Source organism: Canis aureus, chromosome 11 (assembly GCF_053574225.1).
Source record: "Canis aureus isolate CA01 chromosome 11, VMU_Caureus_v.1.0, whole genome shotgun sequence".
Classification (NCBI taxonomy): Eukaryota; Metazoa; Chordata; class Mammalia; order Carnivora; family Canidae; genus Canis; species Canis aureus.
The window spans coordinates 51,932,187-51,950,587 of record NC_135621.1 but is presented as its reverse complement, the minus strand read 5'-3'; the positions used below and the strand labels follow the sequence as shown (position 1 = coordinate 51,950,587).

The 18,401-nt window shown below is 42.4% G+C and overlaps 1 protein-coding gene across 3 annotated transcripts in view; it reads right to left on the bottom strand.

Moving 5' to 3' along the window:
- The window catches only part of TTC7A (tetratricopeptide repeat domain 7A), a 144,069-nt gene that overhangs the window by 123,145 nt on the left and 2,523 nt on the right, over nt 1–18,401 (bottom strand). The window lies entirely within an intron of this gene.

Genomic DNA, 18,401 nt, shown 5'->3' with positions numbered 1-18,401 from the left:
GGTCATTTCAACTTCAACAGTAAGCTGAGTGCAGGTGGTTTTGATTCTTCCTAGGTACTAATGCAGAGAGGTATTATGCAGGATTATTACCACAGCCCCTTGTCCCATCAAATCACTCTTATTTATACTAGTTGTCACAGTGCTAGGAGTAATTAGAGCATCCAGAGGTGAAGACATCGCCGCTCCACTTCTATTCCTCTCTTCTTTCATACTCTTGTATTTGCTATTTGGGGGACACAGAGCCCTGTGTTCCCAACAGGAACCCTGAAAATCCTAAATTTGAATACAATTAAACCTTTTCTTCATAGCCAACAGCCTTTTGTGCACTCAGATCATCAGTGTGTATGATACACAGAGCCTATCCAATCTTCTTTAGTCTCATGGCCATAGTCCTTACGTTTGGAAATTAACTTTGACTTATGACGGTGTTTGTTATCTCATAGCATTTCTGGCCCATGGTGTCTCATGTCTTACTTAATGATTTGTACTGTAGACAGGCCAGCTGAGCCAGCCCTCCTGGAATGTTGCCATGAAAACTCTGCAGGCTATATGGTGAGTCTTTCCCTTTGACAGCTGCCAAAAAAAACTGCAGGTAATCATTAGGCGAGGGATAAGGCCCTACAAAGGCAAGCTTTAAAACCATGAGTTCTTTATGCTTGTGCATGGTGGGCAGTCAGTAATTATTTATTACATTAATTTTAGAATCCTAGAATCCTCCGACCTGGGAGATGATGAGAGCTGTGGGATGTCTTCTGTCCCTACCACTTCTCCATTTCATGATTGAGATACTAGCACCTTCTCTGTGTACTGACTTCCCTCTCATCACCTGGGTCCCTTCTGTTCCCTGGGGTCAGAGGTGACTCCTGCTTCTGCCTATGGTTTCTGTGTCATCTTGCAGGACTGCCACAACAGTGCCTACCCCCAGAGTGGGGCTCCAGACTTTATCCTGACCTTTGCTAGTGCTGGTTCTCTGCCCAGATACTGCTATCCTGGAGGAGAGAAGTCAAGCCCAACCTAGGACTGCTCAGAGCCCTTCAGCTTATGTTAGCTGATCTGATTTTTTTTTTTTTTTTTTTTTGCTGATCTGATTTTAAGCTCCACCACTCCTAAGGCCAACCTGAGTGTCTACCCTTCAACGATTGTAGCAGTTTTAGGGCTTTTTTTTTTTCTAATTTTTTTTTTTTTTTTTTTTTAGTTTTAGGGCTTAAAATGTAGCTTTGCTCTATCTGCTTTTCAAATCTTCCTTCCTTCCTTCTTTTCTTCTTTTTTAAGTTGTTTTTTTGGGGGGAGGGGGCGGGTAATCTCTATGCCCAAACTGGGTTTCAAATTTACAACCCTGACATCTGGAGTCATATGCTCTGCTGACTGAGCCAGCCATCCAGGCTCCCCCTTTCTCTCGTTTCTGCCTTTTTTCAAAAACATTTTTGTTGTGAAAAGTAACACAATTAAAGGAAAGTGCAGAAAGCCAAATTATTATGAAGCGTTTTCAATAACTACCACTTAGAAGTAGGGTTTTCGCAGCATCCCAGAAGCCCCCAGTATATCCCTTCCCAAATACAACCCTGCTCTTCCTCAATTTAACTGCTGGCTTTTTATGGTAATTACTTGGTTGCTTTCTTTGGTAATTACTTTCATTTGTTTATGGCAATTACTTTCATTGCTTACTCCCAACTTCCTTCTTTCCTTCCTCCCTCCTTCCCTCTCTCTCTTTCTTATTGAAGTAGAATGACATACAACGTTATACTAGTTTTGTGGTACAACATGTTAGTTTTACTCCAGCCTCTAACAAAGGATGTCCAATTTAGAAAGATCCCTTTAATCTTAGTTTGTTAAAAGTCTTTTTTTTTTTAAGAGATTGGAGTTGAATTTTATGATTTTTGTTTGTATTTATTGAGCAGCCATATGATTTTTCTCCTTCGACTTTACTTATATAGTGAACTATTTTGATTTTCTTTTTTTTTTTTTTTTTATGATAGGCACACAGTGAGAGAGAGAGAGAGGCAGAGACACAGGCAGAGGGAGAAGCAGGCTCCATGCACCGGGAGCCTGACGTGGGATTCGATCCCGGGTCTCCAGGATCGCGCCCTGGGCCAAAGGCAGGTGCTAAACCTCTGCGCCACCCAGGGATCCCCTATTTTGATTTTCAATGCTAATGCATCCTTGTACATCTAGAATAAGATCAACTTATTTGTATCTGTTTTCTGTTGCTTCTGTAACTAATTTCCAAATACATAGTGGCTTAAAATACCACTGCTTTATTAATTTACAGTTGTTGAGGTCAGAAGTCCAAAGTGGGTCTTGGGGGCTAAATCACGGTGTTGGCAGAGCTACATTTCTTCTCCAGGCCCTCGGGGAGAATGTGTTTTCTTGCCCTTTTCTGTTTCTAGAAGCTAGCTGCTTTCATTAGCGGGTGGTCCCTTTCTCCATCTTCAAAGCGCATTCCCCAATCTCTGCTTCCATGATCACATCATCTCTCTGACCCTCCCACTTCTCTCTTATGATGACTCCTGTGATTACTTTGGGCTCACAGGATAATCCAGGATAATCTGCCCATAGGGGCCTGAATTCAGTTACCTTTGCAAAGTCCCTTTTGCCACATAAAATGGCATATTCACAGGTTTTGAGGATTAGGATGTAAACATCTTTAGGAGCCATTATACTATCTACCACGGTGGTTATAAAGTATTTTCTTTTTTTATATACTGCTTGATACAATATCTTATTTAGAATTTTTGTATCCGTGTTCATAAGTGAGATTTGGCTAAATTTTCTCTTTTGCAACTATCTTCATTGGCTTTTGGTATCATAGTTAAGCTAGTCTTATAAATGAATTGGAAGGTATACCATTTTTTTTCTATTCTCCAAAGTGTTCATATACAGTAAGCATTATTTTCCCCTTAGCCATTCAAAGTTTTGTTTTTGTCTTTAAGATTTTATTTATTAAAAAAATAAAAAAAATTAAAAAAAGATTTTATTTATTTATTCATGAGAGACACAGAGAAAGAGAGGCAGAGACACAGAGGGAGAAGCAGGTTCCATGCAGGGAACCTGATGTGGGACTCGATCCTGGGACTCCAGGATCACGCCCTGGGCCAAAGGCAGGCCCCAAACCGCTGAGCCATCCAGGGATCCCAATTTTTTAAAGTACTGATTCAACTTATTTTAAAATGATAGGACTTGAAATTCTATTTCTTCCTTGATCAATTTTTAGTAAGTTGTATTTTTCAGGAATATATTTATTTCATCTAATTTCTCACATTTTAAGCAAATTAACCGGGGATCCCTGGGTGGCTTAGTGGTTTAGCGCCTGCCTTGGGCCCAGGGCGTGATCCTGGAGTCCCGGGATCCAGTCCCACATCAGGTTCCTTGCATAGAGCCTGCTTCGCCCTCTGCCTGTATCTCTGCCTCTCTCTCTCTCTCTCTCTCTGTGTGTCTCTCGTGAGTGAATAAATAAAATCTTTAAAAAAACAAAATAGAACAAATTAACCATAAAACCCTCTTATTATCTGTTTAATGTTTATAGAATGCATAGTGATATCTGCTTTTTTCATTTCTAGCATTGGTTATTTGTTCATTCTCTCTTAATTTTTTTTTTGATTTTTATTTATCTTTCATGAGAGATACACAGAGAGAAGCAGATACATAGGCAGAGGGAGAAGCAGGCTCCCCGTAGGGAGCCCCATGTGGACTCCATCCCAGGACCCCAGGATCGTGACTTGAGCTCAACCACTGAGCCAACCAGGTGCCCTCCTTTTTAATTTTCTTGATAATTTCTAAGGGTTTATCAGTTTTATTCATCTTTTCAAAGACCCAACTTTTGGTTTTGTTGATATTCTCTATGGCACATTCTTTTCCATTTCTTTTTTTTTTTTTTAATGATAGTCACAGAGAGAGAGAGAGGCAGAGACACAGGCAGAGGGAGAAGCAGGCTCCACGCACCGGGAGCCCGACGTGGGACTCGATCCCGGGTCCCCAGGATCGCGCCCTGGGCCAAAGGCAGGCGCCAAACCGCTGTGCCACCCAGGGATCCCCTTTTCCATTTCTTTAATGCTATTATCATTATTTTACTATATTTGGGTTTCTTTTGTACTTATTTTTTAAAAATTATTTATTAGACAGAGTATGTGTGTGGTTGCACATGTGTGCACAGGGTTGGGGGTAGGAGCAAAGAGAGAGGGGAGAGAGAATCCTAAGCCCACTCCACACTGAGCATGGAGCCCAAGGCAGGCTCAATCCTATGACTCCGAGATCAAAACCTGAGCTAAAATCAAGAGTGAGACACTCAACTAATTGAGGCATCTAGGGTGCCCCATCCTCTGCCATATTTTCTAATTCATTGACTCTCTCTTCTCATGCATCTAAGTGTTGAAGCCATATCTTGAGTTTTTAACATCTTTTACTGTATTTCTCTGTTCTCAAAATCTATTTAATTCTTTAAATAATCTGACATTTAATCACAGAGGGAAGTCTTCCTTAACTTCCCACATCCTCACCATAGGCCTGTTTACATATCCTGTACCACCACCATGTGCTCCCATGGCAACCTGGGCTCTAACAGGCATTTACCATATTCTCTTACATTCTCTCCCCAACTCGACTATAAGTATCTTGAGGATGGTGGATATCATTTACTCTGTGCCTCTAGCATTTAACGCTGTACCTGAATAATAGCAGAAGTGTGGAGAACTTTAACTAAAACAACCTCCCTGACCACCTAACACTGCCCCACTCTGAGAAATGGAAAACCTTCAGGAAAGTCTCCACAACTCAGAACTGTTCTCTGTGTGAGGAGATTTTTCTATAGAGGGAATGCTAAGAGATGTTCATGTCTGCATCCAGGCTGAAGAAGAAGCAGAAAGCAAAACAGATTCAGAAACAAGAGGCTAGGGAGACCTTAGGTGGGCAAGTCTCTGAGAATGAGCACAAGTTATTGGGCATGCTCAACTTTTCTAGGCTGGGGAATTGGCTGGGTCTAATCCCATTATACCCAGACCTCCAAGGAATGAGGGGCTCCTAGCCAACATCTAGGTGCACTGCTGTAGTGTATCTAGAAACTCAAGGCAGAGTGGCTCTTAAGAAAGGAATGTTGTACAACCAGTATGCTGAACTTGCAAGACTTATGGGTTGTATCCACCAAAGCCACTTTATTTTTGTCTTCCACTGCTTTTAATCCCTAACAATGGGGGTTAGGTTGGTCTTTTCCATGACCATATATAAAAATCCTGCCAAGCTCGTAAATTTTTCTTGGCACTCTTAGGTAAAAGTCCAGGGGTCACTTTATGTCATAAATGCAGGCTTAATTAAATAATTAAAAGGGTCCAGCCCAATATACTAATCAATATTTAAATCTTCATTCAAAGATAAGATTTCTCTCCTACTTCCCCAAAGCTAGGGCCCATGGCAGGTGGGCTGCGGGCAGCCTGGGAGGGAGTTATATTTAGCTCCTTCTCTTTATTATTTACTTCTTATTGCTGCTGTTTCTGCCCCGCCCCCCTTTAAAGATTTAAAAAAAAATTTTTTTTAATTTTTTAAAGATTTTATTTGAAAGAGGGAGAGTAAGGGGAGTGAGAGAGAGAATGGAGCAAGAGCAAAACGAGAGGGAGAGGGAGAGGGAGAAGCAGACTCCCTGCCAAGCAGGGAACCTGATGCAGGGCTCAATCCCAGGATCCTGGGGATCATGACCTGAGCCGAAAGCAGACATTTAACCAGTTAAGCCACCCAGGCACCCCAGTTTCTGGCCTTTAATTTTGAAATGGGGAAAAAAGGAGAGAGAAGGGAGATAGTCCTGGTAAAATGACTTTATAGGTGCTATAGCTGGGGACCCATAGGCCATAGTTCCCCTGGGAGATATTTAAAGCTGATCTTGGGAGGTTTCCTGAGATCCTGGGAGACTCATCTGCTGGTCTTCTTTGACTCAATTTCTTCTCCTTCAGCATTGTCCTCCTGTTCCCTGCTCCCTACAGCCTCAGCTGGTAGCACTTGTCACCCAGTCTTTAACTGCTGGGATCCCCTTGCCCTCACTGGCCACTCTTGTTTGGGCTCCACCCAGGGAGACTTAGCTTTGCCTCCTCCTTACCTGGTCCCTGATGAGGGAACTGAAGGCTAGCTGAGGACAAAGCAGAAGCTGACACCCTGCAACCCCTCCGCCCCATAAGGTGGGATATGTGGGACATTCCTCAGGCACTCCTGGCTGCCCTAAAGCTAAAGAAAGGAAAAACAAATCGTTAAGGTACAGAGATCACAATCCTGCAAGACTTCTGTCTCATTTGACCCTCACCTAGAAGGCTGAGCAGTTTTCACCCAGGTCCTTTTCTCTCAGCCAGGACTGGATAGCCTTCCAGAGCCAGCCCACACCGTGCCATTGTCTCTGCCCTATCTTGGAGACCACACCTCAAGCTGTGTAAGTGGTCCCTCCCTTTGAAGCTTCTCTCTCCTAGACTGGAGGGGAGGGACCAGGTGATCCCTCACATTTTCCCAGGGAAGTCCTCCCTGAGTCACCACCCCTCAGCTGACTCTCTTATTTCCTCTCTCTGGGTGAGAGATTCCCTAGGCCCTAGGCTGAGGACCGAGACACAGCTAACCAGATTTTGAAGATTGCTTTTGAAATCTTTGTGGTTTGCTAACACCTTACTTTGATGCTCAATAACTAGCATATCTTGGCATTTCAATCAAAATCCAACTCAACATCCTGTTGGACTTGTTTTTTATCAGAATGAAACACCATTGTTGTTTGTTTTCTGATTATGAAATTAATGCATGCTTCTTATAACATTAAACCAAAACATAAATGTAAAAGACAGTAGTAGCTCAATGAAATTCTATCTCCCAGAGATAACTCAAAGATAAGACTTTGCTTTATACCTTTCCAGACTTTTTTTCTTTGACACACTTTTATTTTATTTTATTTTATTTTATTTTATTTTATTTTTAAATATTTTATTTATGTATTCATGAGAGACACAGACTGAGAGAGGGAGAGAGAGAGAGGCAGAGACACAGGCAGAGGGAGAAGCAGGCTCCATGCATGGAGCCTGATGTGGGACTCGATCCCGGGACTCCAGGATCACACCCCGGACCAAAGGCAGGCGCCAAACCGCTGAGCCACCCAGGGATCCCCTGGACTTTTATTTTAATAGTGGAAAGGGGATTGTACCATACATGAACTCCAAAGAGCCTTTTCCCTACTGCCTTAGGATATGTAAGCCCTCCCATCCCTGTGTACCTGTACCTATGTTGAAGTAGAAGAATTGATGAGAGACTAGGCAATTACCTTGATAGATTGAGTATCTAAATGGTCAATTTATGGGGCAACTGGGTGGCTCAGCCGGTTAAGTGTCTGCCTTTGGTTCAGGTCATAGTCACAGGGTCCTGGAGGAGTCCTGCTTAGCAGGGAACCCACTCTTCCCTCTCCCTCTGCCTGCCACTCCCCCTGCTTGTGCTTGTTCTCTCTCTCTCTCTCTCTCTCTGTCAAATAAGTAAATAAAATCTTAAAAAAAAAATAAATGGTCAGCTTATGTTTTGAATTAAATTGGGTTTTAGTCGGGTGGACTAAATTTAGTTTTCTCTCACTTCCTATCAAGATGGGTGCTTTGGAGGAAATAAGATCAGTTATAGAAGATGAAAGGGCTGTATTTGTTTCACACCAGGAGTACTGTGTACATTTTCAACTCTACACTTCAAATGAAATTGATAGGTTGCAAAGTTTGTATCTTTTCAAGGCTTTTGATCTGCATTTCCACTGTGCATCAGAGGACATTTTTCCCTATGTGTATTTTCATAACACTGGATACTTACATTTTTGCCAGTTTCATAGGCCAGAAATAATAATTTAGTCTTTCCTTGTTTTTTAATAAGGTTGAGCAAATTTTGCATTAGGAAAGGACACTTACTAGTCACCAGGGCTCCCTTTGCCCAACTGTCCATTTTGATATCCCAATAAGATCTTAGTAAGTTTGGCCCAGCCTAAAACAAATGGGTTCCAGAGTAGACTAAAAGAGGCCTATCCCTTCCCCACACCCCAGGGCATAAATTGGCCCTTGAGAAGTATAAAGGGGAAGGAGATACTTCCCAAGGGACTCCTGGAGGCCACCATCAGGGCTGCTTTAGGCTTGATCTGTCACTTTCCCATGTTCCCAGAATCTAGATCACTCATTCATATCCCCAAAGCCTCATTACTGCCCTTTCCCTTTAGATACTAGTGACCACAGGCCAGAGCTCTTGCCCCAAGGGAGGCCAGGCTACCCATGGACCAATTAATTAGCTATCACAGGTGACTTGGCACTAAAAGATGGGCTCAACCAGAGTCTTCTTTCTGGGGATTTCGACTAAGAAACTTGGAAAGAATTTGCTTGTAAGCAGTGGGAATAAAGTTGTAAAGATAATAAGATAATGAATTGAGCCCTAGGCAAGCCCAAACCAGGCTGAGTCAGCAGGGAGAGAAAGATGTACAGAGTCAAGGAGCTGTTCCCCTCGACACAGGGACCTCTCCCAGGTCAGCGCTGCTGGCCTCCTGCAACTAGGGCTCCTCCATGCCTGGCTCCAAGAGTCTGCTGCGGTCCAGCCCTCTGCTGCTCTGCCCCCTGGAAGACTGCGGTGCCTTCCAGCTCTGCTTCGTACCCACCTCAGTGTGTAGGTATGGTTAGAAGATGTTCCTGATAGACTCTGGATTGGGCTTTCCAAGCTACTCCTAACATCAGGAAAGGTTTTGATTATAAAGAATAAAGGGTATGTGAGCTGTTTCAGAAACATGTTGAGCAGATACAGAGCAAGTTTATATGGACCTTACAAGAAAAAGAAGACCAAGTGTTTTACACTGAATTCTCTCATTGAACTTGGATGAAGAGGGTTATTTGCTTAAGGCCTGACCTTGGCAATCCTGGTAGTATACCCCCAGGGTGGCATCTAAAATGACCCACTTTATCCTCAACATCCTCCCTTCTACTGCCATATAGTAGAGGATGAGTCATCAGTCAGTACAGAGAGGTTCATTTAAATACTCTGGAAGGAGGATGCCTGGGTGGTTCAGTGTTTGAGCGGCTGCCTTTGGCTCAGGTCATGATCCCGGGGTCCTGGAATTGAGTCTCACATCAGGCTCCCTACAGGGAGCCTGCTTCTCCCTCTGCCTAAGTCTCTGCCTCTCTCTCTGTGTGTCTCATGAATAAATATATAAAATCTTAAAAAAAATACTCTGGAATGTTCTGTGACTATATGGCAGTTACTAAAATAAAATATTTTTCCAGAAGGATCCATTTCTATCATTAAAAGTTTACCCTTTTTTGAACAAAGGATGCTTTGTCAAAAGAAGTCCCTTTTCATTTTAATTTTCTCCATGTCAGGCATGGTCCTTGAATGTACTGTAGACCCCGAGAACCCTTCTCCTAATCACTTACAAAGGATAATGAACCACTTGATGACTAAGCAGAGGATTTGAGCTAATTCTTGGAGTAAACAGGGGCTGAAAAAACTCCAAGAGGATTAACTACCTCTGTTCCTACAATTACTATGACACTGAAAAGTAACATTCCTGTTGAAGTTTTATAAATTAAATCTTACTAGGAGGGCCGAAATGATGCTGTAGAAAATGTCCTCTATATGAAGAGACTTTTGTAATGTGAGTAGCCAGACTGAAATAGTTTATTGTATGTGTTTAGCTAATGTCCTGTATGGATCCCAGTGTCATGAGTCAAGCTCCCACCCATGAGTCAAGCTCAGTCCAGCTCCCACCTACGCTGTAGAGCCTTCCCCTACTGGTCAAGTTCATATTCATTCATCTGCCAACTACGTTTTAACATGGTCTGTGTCTTACAATTCAACTCTGTTCACTTTCAGTATTTAATTACTGCAAGGCTTTTTTTTTTTTTTTTCCTTAAAGAGGTGCGGTACTCAGTGTAATACATTTTAAAACTCTTCTCTTGCCTCTTCCGTTTTCTGGTTTTGTTTTTTGTTTTTTTTTTTAAAGATTTTATTTATTTACTCATGAGAGACACAGAGAGGCAGAAGACATAGGCAGAGGGAGAAGCAGGCTCCCTATGGGGAGCCTGATGCAGGACTGGATCCCAGAACTCTAGGATCACGCCCTGAGCCAAAGGCAGTTGCTCAACCATTGAGCCACCCAAGTGTCCCTGTTTTCTGTTTGTTATTGCAATCTTCAGTATATTTGTAATAATCGGAATTCCAGATATAGACACTCAGTAGGTGTCACTGATGGTTGTGGGAACAAATTGTTTAACTGATTCATTCACTTATCCATCCTTCATTTATTGTTATTAAAACTGTGGTTAGATGTTGGATAGAGAAGGGAAAACAGTTATTAATGTTGCTTAGAGAAGAACAAAACATGCAAAACATAATGGTGGAGACTCGGGGGAAGATGAGAGAGAAGTCCAGACAAGTTTGTGAATTGTCTTTTCCTACCATTCACACTACACTTTATATATGAATATATTCCGTATGTATTCTCTTTCTTTGAAAACATCTTGAAATCATGGTAAAATAAATTAAGCTTTTTTTTTCCTTTTTTTAAATTAAGCTTTCAGTTGATTGGAGACTTAAGCTCACAGAAGGTAGGGAAAATTCTCTGTGATCAAAAATTAAGAGGGAGGGCAGCCCCGGTGGCTCAGCGGTTTAGTGCCACCTTCGGCCTAGGGCCTGATCCTGGGGACCTGGGATCGAGTCCCACATCAGGCTCCCTGCATGGAGCCTGCTTCTCCCTCTGCCTCTGTCTCTGCCTCTCTCTCACTCTCTCTGTGTCTTTCATGAATAAATAAATAAAATCTTAAAAAAAAAAAAATTAAGAGGGAGCTCAGTTGAGGGGAGGAGCAATGAGAATGTTGCATGAAAAAAAAAAAGAGAATGTTGCATGAGCTGATGTGGAGCCCCCCATCCCCTGCCCCCAGGAGTTTACTAGTCTCAAGAATCAAGGTGCTTTTTTTTTTTTTTTTTTTAAGATTTTATTTATTTATTCATGAGAGACACACACAGAGAGAGGCAGAGACACAGGCAGAGGGAGAAGCAGGCTCTCCATAGGGAGCCCAGTGCGGGATCACGAACTGAGCCAAATGCAGACAGACACACAACCACTGAGCCACCCAGGTGCCCCAAACCAAGGCATTTTTTAATGGACCTGTAGTAACAAAAGAAGAGACCTTGCATTAACAAAAGCACAAAAATAGACATGTACTTCCTCATAAAACTAGGACCCTCAAACGGCTGTACCTTTGGTGAAAGTATGAACCAAAGATGAAATATGCAGAGACACACAGAGAAACAGTGAAGCTGTCTCTCTTAGCCTAGCATCTTGATTGAGTTAAAAAATGTTCCCCTGAGAAATTATAATACCAGTCTGTTCTTACTCAGGTCTAAAGTACAATCTTACACTACCTATGGAAAGTGGGTGCCTGTGCGTTGAAAAATTAACGCAAAAATGGATACCAAACAGAAGCAAACATAAAATATCTCTGAAGAAACACACCATCCAGGCCACACAAGGTTCCCATATAAAAGGCCCACTGAAGATGAGCTCATCATCTAAAATTACAAAATACAGGAGGATAAATCACCATGAGTGAGAGCTAAGAAATTCTCAAGAGGGAAATGGTATAGACCTGATCTAACATAGCGTCAGCCTGGCATGACTATTCTACAATTAAAATCTCCAACTCCTCAGAAGAATCTGTCAGTAGCTAAAACTGTTATCTTTTGTTTTCCCCCAGACAGCTTGTTCAAGAGCACATGTCACAGACTAGACTCTGCCAGATATCAGCTGAACGATTAGCCTCCCTCTACCCAAATAGCAAACCAAAAGATCTAAACACTTCCTGTTCCTTGAGTGTCTTTAGTTTTTTTCTCTTTTAAATTCCTTCTTGTTAACAGAATAGTGACTAACCCCCCCCCCTTTTTTTTAAAAGATTTTATCTATTTATTCATGAGAGACAACACAGAGAGAGGCAGAGGGAGAAGCAGGCTCCCTGTGGGAAGGTAGACACTCAGCCACTTAGCCATTCAGGGATCCTGAAAAGAGAATGTTTATCCAGAAGAACTAATGTCGAAAACTCCAAACAAGAACAACATGATGAGAGAGGAGAGGAGATAAAAGCGATATTAAGAAATGCTAATGTGTTTGACCTAGTAGAAGGAAGACCTATCTACTTAGAAGTTTAAAAAAATCAACAGTTGGATTTTTCACCAAAAGTCATGAGTTTTTTGATAATAGTCAGCAATGGAAGAAGCAGAGTCATTAAATGCAGATGACCATCATTTCCACCACCCCCAAGTATAGTAGGTCTGAATTCAGATCATCCAACAGAATCCAAAACTCTGCTGTGTTTCACTCTTATCATAAATAAGAGTAAGAGGAGAAATACAAAGCCCTACCCCATATCTTGATTAAAGCAGACTTCAGTGACATCAGTAGTTGGAATTGCCCCTTTTGTGGTTATCTTGAGCTTTGTGTATCCTAGGACAATGCTTCTTGGTAAGATGTAGGGTGGTGTTTTCATTGTTTAAAGCATGATGGCTCTAGCAGCCCCCGTGGTGCAGCAGTTTACGCCGCCTGCAGCCTGAGGTGTGATCCTGGAGACCCTGGATCGAGTCCCAGGTCGGGCTCCCTGCCTGGAGTCGGCTTCTCCCTCTGCCTGTGTCTCTGCCTCTCTCTCTCTCTCTCACTCTCTCTGTATGTCTCTATGAATAAATAAAATCTTAAAAAAAAAAAATCTTCTCTTAAAAAAATAATTAAAGCATGATGGCTCTGAAAAAAAAAAAAAAAAAAAGCATGATAGCTAAAGGGGAGGCTGTGGGGCAGCCTGGGTGGCTCAGCAGTTTACTGCCTGCCTTCAGCCCAGGGCGTGATCCTGGAGACCTGGGATTGAGTTCCACATCCGGCTCCCTTTATGGAGCCTGCTTCTCCCTCTGCCTGTGTCTCTGCCTCTCTCTGTGTGTCTCCCATGAAGAAATAAATAAAATCTTTAAAAACATTTTTTTTTTAAAATAAAGGGGAGGCTGGAAAAGAGAAGTGGCTTCATGTTCCAAGGCAGGTCCTCCTCAGGCAGGTCAGTTTTAGCAAAAAGTGTGTGTATGAAAACAGAGAGTCAGAAAGTAAACTCTAAAACTACCCATGCCTGGGCACCCTTGGAATGTCTGCATGTACTCTTGGAGGTACTCATGCTTCTTGGGAAGAGTGAGGGGTCATTGTAATGGAATGAGGAGCACAAAGAATGTCAGAACTAGGCAGCTGCTTACTGTAAGCAGCTGCCTAGTTCTGATGGCTTTAAGCATAAGAAAGCTTTATTTATTTATTTATTTATGATAGTCACACAGAGAGAGAGAGAGGGGCAGAGACACCCGCAGAGGGAGAAGCAGGCTCCATGTACCGGGAGCCCGACGTGGGTTTGGATCCCGGGTCTCCAGGATCGCGCCCTGGGCCAAAGGCAGGCGCCAAACCGCTGCGCCACCCAGGGATCCCATAAGAGAACTTTAAAAAATTAAATTAAAGGGCACCTGGTTAGCTCAGTCAATAAATGTGACTCTTGATTTCAGGGTCATGAGTTCAAGTCCCATATTAGGTGTGGAGTGTACTTTTTTTTTTTTTTTTTTTTTTTTTTTTTAGGGGGATCCCCAGGTGGCTCAGTGGTTTAGCACCTGCCTTCAGCCCAAGGTGTGATCCTGGAGTTCCGGGATCGAGTCCCACATCAGGCTCCCTGCATGGAGCCTGCTTCTCCCTCTGCCTGTGTCTCTGCCTCTGTGTGTGTGTGTGTCTCTCATGAATAAATAAATAAAATCTTAAAAAATAAATATATATATATTTTTAATATTCTATTTCAGGATGCCTGGGTGGCTTCAGTTCAGGGCATGATCTTGAGATCCAGGATCTAGTCCCACATCAGGCTCCCTACAAGGAGCCTGCTTCTCCCTCTGCATATGTCTCTGCCTCTCTCTGTGTCTCTCATGAATAAATAAATAAATCTTTAAAAAAAATAAAGATTCAATTTCTATTTATTCATGAGAGATACACAGAGAGAGACAGAGACTTAGTCGGTTGGAGAAGCAGGCTCCCTGCAGGGAGCCCGATGCAGTACTCAATACAGGACCCCGGGATCACGACCTTAGCCAAATGCAGATACTTAACCACTGACCTTAGCCAAATGCAGCCACTTAACCACTGAACCACCCAGGCACCCCTGTGGAGTGTACTTTAAAAAAAAAAAAAAAGAAAAGAAAAAAAGGTTAAATTGAAAAAAATCACAAACTCAGAATTTTAGATTCTTAGCTCAGAACACAATCAAAGCCTCTAGGAGTATCTTTTTTAAAAAGTCTCTTTGCGGGGACTGAAATGTATAATACCAATGTATTTATTCAAATAAGTATGAAGACTATATCATTAGAAATGAACAACTTCCAATTTCAACTAGACCTTCAAGTCAGGCCAGAAAGCCTTTGGTTTCCTCTAGGCAGTTGGCTTTCCCAGTTACACCATGATGATTTCAAACTTTGACCCACTCAGTCTCTCCTCCTTCAATCACAGCACTGTTAGAAAATAGCCATGCTTCCCAAATCCAAGGCCAGTCCCCATCTGGGCTTTAGATCCATTGTCTCCTGCCTCCTTAGAAATCTTATCCTTTCAATTTTGCTCACTCTGCTATGTCTTTAGTCTGATCTTTACCGGCTCCTTTCCAAAAGGGTGTAAGACATACACATGGCACTCCATTTTAAAGACAACCCTTCCTGGATCCTGTGTCCCCCTCTACCTCCTTTTCTTTCCCTTCACAGTCAGTGCTTGGAAGACTTGCTCATATTTGTTGTACCTGGGGGCTTACCTACCAGCTGCTCATCAGGCACTGCAATCTGGCTACTGTCCAGCACTCCACATCAGCTGCTTCCTGAGCCCCCAGTGACCTCCCCTTGATCAATTCAGTTGAGTCCATATCTCACTTGGCCTCTGTATCACTTAGGAATGCTTTGGAATGCAAGTGACAGTCTTAGAGTAAGTAGCTCAAGCAGGAGTTCTCTACACCTAACAGGATATCCAAAGGCAGGCAGCTGTTGGTGCTGGTTCAGCAGCTCCAGAGCATTTGAGTAGTCCTTCTGAAATTCTCCCTGATTTCCCTTCACAGTTGCACATGACTGCTAAGGGGGTACATCCCCACTCAGGACTGGAAGGGGAAAGGTCTGAACCAGTCACTTAGCTCTTTTATCAGAAATGCAGAAGATTTCCCAGGTTTCCCTGCATCTCACTGCCAGAACCATATCACATGGCCATTTAGCTACAAAAAAGACAGAAAAGTAAGTATTTAATGTTTTTTAGCCTTTATTGTGGCAACAGACAGGAGGAAGAGGGTGGACATTTGAAACTGGGCTACCACCACCCAGTCTAACTCACCGGAATCAGCATGGTGCAGCTCTTTGGTTACCTACAACCTACTCACACCCCTCTTTCCCGTATGCACATTTTGCACAGAACATACTCACTCCTCCATAAAGGAGATAATCCTAAAGTTTCAGCCAGCTCTACAGACAGCATGGGGTCCAGGTACTCTGTGTGCAGGCCACTCGTTCAGGTACAGATATGGTTTCTCATGGCCTGATGACTTACACTAAAGTTTAAGTTCTCTGCCAAAATGAAAAAGACAGTACCAAGTGTTGGGAGAATGGGGAACAACAGAACTGTCACATGCTCTTGCTGGTGTATAAATTGTCACAGCCACTTGGGGAAACTCTTGGCAGTATCTAATAACACCGAACATCTGTGTTCCCTATGAGCTAGCAGTTTCTGTTCCAAGGTAGATACCTGACGGAGATGTGAACAGATGTATAACAAAAGAAATGTTCTGCAACATTCAAAGAAGCATTATTTGTAATAGCCTCAAACCCAAATGTGCATAGAATAGCACGCAGAAATGAGAATGATCTAAAACTGTACATGCTATAGAGGAATCTCAATGTTGAGTCAAAGAAGCCAGACACAAAAGAGTATGTACCATGTGATTACATCTATAGAAAATACAAAAACAGGTAAAATGCCTCTGTGCCATAGAAGTCAGGATAGCAGTTACCCTTTGGGGAGAGGGTGGTACTTGGAAGGGAGGGCAGGGGGGATGCCAGGGTGTTGGTAATGTTCTTTTTTTTTTTAATTTTTTTAAAGATTTTATTTATTGGGCATGAATAAATAAATAAATGAGATTTTATTCATGAGAGACACAGAAAGAGAGAGGCAGAGACACAGGCAGAGGGAGAAGCAGGCTCCACTCAGGGAGCCCGACGTGGGACTCGAACCTGGGTCCCCAGGATCACACCCCGGGCCGTAGGTAGCACTAAACCGCCGCACCACTGGGGCTGCCCTAATGTTTTCTTTCTTGATCTGGGTGCTGGTTATATGGGTGTGTTCGGTTTCTGAAGATTTGTTGAGTTGTATGCTTTTCTATATGTATACTTTCCTTTGTTTATACTATTGTGAATTAATAAAAAATACATATGGTGGTCTCTGCCCCTGGTTCAGGAGTTATAGAGCTCCAAAAACCTCTATAATTTCCCAAGTGACAAGAACACTAGGAACACATCTTTTGTTCTAATATTTGATCTTTGACCCTGGTTCCTGACACAGTTCCTAAATCCCTTGGAATTTCCTGGGTAATGGGAGTGTTTTGTTTTAATGAGGTGACTCTTGGTGGGCTCCTGGATCACTTCAGCATGGGGCCTGGTCACCAGAAAGACCAAGCCATGATTAGAAGTTTGGAACTTTCAGCTCCACATCCCATCCTCCAGGAAGGGGAGAGGGACTGGAGATTGATATCAATAATAATCAGTCATGCTTATGTCAGGAAGTGATCATAAAAATCCCAGTAGTACAGATTTTGGAGAGCCTCTGGGTTGGTGAATATGACAATGTTTTGGGAGGATGGTGCACCCAAACTTGGCAGGGACAGGAGCTCCTACACTTGGGACCCTTCCAGACTCTTTATTTCCAAATCTGGCTATTCATTTGTATCTTTTAAGATATAATAAACTGGGAAGCATAAGTAAGCATTTCCCTGAGTTTTAGAAGCTATTCTAGCAAATGATCAAGTCCAAGGAGGGAGTCTTAGAAACCTCCAATTTATAGCCAAATTGGACAGTAGTTGTAGGTAACCTGTGGACCTACTATTGTGATTGTCATCTGAAGTGGGGGGGGGGCAGTCTTATGGGACTGAGCCTTTAAACTGTGGGGTCTGCACCAACCCCACTTAGTGTCAGAATTGAATTGCATTGTAGTACACTCAGCTGGTGTTGCAGAGAATTGCTTGGTGTGGGGGGAAAATCCACATACCTGGAATCAGAGGTATTGTGTTTCTGAGTAAAAGAAAATAGGAGTGTGTCTTTCCTCTACACTCTACAACAATAAAACGTATAAAAACACTTCCAGTGCACAATGTGAAGAAACCATGAAAGCTTCCTTTTAGGGAAAAAAAAAAAAAAAGAAGAAGAAGAATGGAGAGCATAATATACTCCCTTCAGTAAAACATAGCCATTCCTGCTAGAAAGCTATAGCAAGGGATCCCTTCCATGGCAGTGCATTAAGTTTTTTATTGGGGAACCTGGTGGCCCCTCATGTCTTCTGTCCCCTAGTTGTGTGGAATGCACAGTGTTTGCATCCTACTCCCTGTTGGAGGGAATTCAGGAATCCAGGGATTGCCCTAAGGGTTAAACAGTAACAGAACAGTGTTGACCAGGCTTGATTTTAAGGACACAAATGATTCCCTCAGTCATTTGTTAGGCTTCTGGTCAATTCCATGGATAAGTAATCCCTTATATAGGGAGTCTTTAAATGGTTTTCTAAATTAAAGATATAAATTTTTTTTTCTGAATAGGTAATGTTTTTCTTGTTTAAAAAAAAAATCAAAACAATACCAAAAGAAATAATAAATTAAGGCCTTATTCTCACCTTTGTTCTCTTTTATTAGTTTCTTGTGACTACCTCAAGTGTTTATTTTTGCAAAACAAGCAAACCAAGTATTAGAGTATTTAAGTCTTTGAGGGACTGCTTTTGTATGTGCTCACTTACAGTTGAGGCAATTCAATACAAAGCTGCAGGGAGAGATGCCACCTCAAGCCCATTTTTGCTACCTTGGCCTCAGTCTTACCTCCTGATAAAGCTGCCTCTCCAGTTGTGCTGGCTTCACCTTGGCTATACAAAGAAAAGTATTTGTTTCAAACCAGTGAGGCTCCAAGTTGTGGGATGTGACCAATTTAGGTTGTAAGCTGCCAGTAAGGTATTCCTCTCTTACCAAAGTCTTATTTTAATCTCTGCCTTCAAATCAGATACTTCTAATCTAGATTTGTCACTCTCTTAAAGAACTTTACTGAAAGCTACTAAAGGGGGGAGAAAAGCCAACACCGATAATGTTTTGTCTTGTTCTTAAGATCGCTCCTAC